Here is a 1921-nt window from a genome sequence, read left to right as displayed (position 1 = left end):
AATATTTAATTCTGTTGCCAAAAATTCTAAGAAATACATAAGCACAGTTTATTTTTATAGTAATTTTAATTTCAAATTTGGATGAAATTACATATTAAAAAAGGTGAGAAAGTGGAATTTTTGGCAACAGAATTAAATATTTACGTGGAATCTTGTTTTCAATTTTCAAATCTTAGATATAAAAATTGTACATATTTTAATACATTTTTAACTACAATATAATTATTCAATTTTAAATTTGATAAATTTTAACTTCAAATGATTATAAAAAACAATTGTGCCTATGAATTTTTAATATGTTTCAACTGCTATTGTAACAATATATCAGGAGCCTTGCATTAAATTTTCACGCATTTTTACCAAACAAATAAAATTTTATTGATATTTAAAGAAAAAAAATTAAAATAATTGAAAAATGACAATGTCCGTAAGCAGCTCAAAAAGGGTCAAGTTATTTTCAAATTTTTATCGTGTATAGAAAATTCTAATATAAACATTCAGTGAAATTTTCAAGTATCTACAGTCATTCGTTTTTTAATTACAATAAAATAAGAAAATCGTTACGTAAGAAATCGAGTGAATATCAAATGTTGTAAAAATATGAATTTCAAACGCTCATAAAAATTTAATTTGAGTTTCTTATAGACATTTTTTTTTGATAAAGGTAAATTATCCTATAAGGAATCTTGTATTACATTTTAAAATCTTAGTTCTAAAAAGAAAAATGTTTACGAATTATTAACTCAAAATACTTTGCTAATTTTCGTGATTTTTACACATTGTTTCAATTTTTGAACTTTAAATGCTAATAAAAAAAAACTGTTACTAAGGATTTTTAATATTTTTCAAATCTCATTGTAACAATATAATAGGAGCCTTGTATTAAATTTTCAAGTATTTTTACTCAACAAATAAAGTTTCATTGACATTCATAGAAAAAACAATATTCATAGTTCAAAACAAATCAAAATATTTTTAAAATTTTATCATGTATAGAAAATGGAAATATAAACAACCAGTGAAAATTTCATGTATCTACGGTCATTTTTTTTAAAGTCACAACATAAACCAAAATCAATTTTCTCGAAAACAGATATTGTGTAAAAATTCCCGTTTTTCCTTAATTTTTCTTTTGTTTTTCACGGCACTTTTGAAAACTATTGGAAATTTCAAATTTTGACCTCTTGAATGCACCAACTAGATTCACTTTCCTATCAAACAAGATACTGTTCAAGAAAATCCAAGCAGTTTTACTGCCCCAAACTGTGATGACAGACACAAAAATTAAAAAATTAAAAAACACATATTATTGTAACATCAATACATTCATCGTTCCACTCAGAATCTAAAATACCTAGAATAACTATTTTAGTTATTTTGTTGTGATTGTAATGATTGTATAATATTATTTGTGGGTACTTGAAACTTCTAAAGTATACTATTATATATCTATGATAGTACCACGGTTTGTTGTTGATGTATAACGCGTTACCTGATTGATATTGTGATATGATTAATTTGGAATTTATTATTATTAATACCTATTATAGGTTAATTTTTTTTTAATACTTTAGATAAGTATACCTATAATAGGTATGTCTAATACCTAGACTGACAAACCGTCTCCGCTCAGAATCGTTTTTCTTATACAGTGATATTATATCATTGAATTCAAATTTAATACTATCCATTATACAGTGACCCACTTGTAACCTACTGTACAGCAGAGTGACATCCACTTACCCACCTTTTTTTTTTACATCGCTGTACATTTGAGGTCCTGAATATTGTCTGAGTAAATAGCTTGAAAAGCTTCGTCGCCTATAATAACATATGGTAACTTTTCATTTGTACCCGGTAATGCTCGATTATTTGGAATGTTAAGTTTATTTTTTTCAAGAGCTTTTCCAAAATTTGAATG

The sequence above is a fragment of the Acyrthosiphon pisum genome, chromosome A1 (assembly GCF_005508785.2).
Source record: "Acyrthosiphon pisum isolate AL4f chromosome A1, pea_aphid_22Mar2018_4r6ur, whole genome shotgun sequence".
Classification (NCBI taxonomy): Eukaryota; Metazoa; Arthropoda; class Insecta; order Hemiptera; family Aphididae; genus Acyrthosiphon; species Acyrthosiphon pisum.
Note: the sequence above shows the minus strand (reverse complement) of the source record.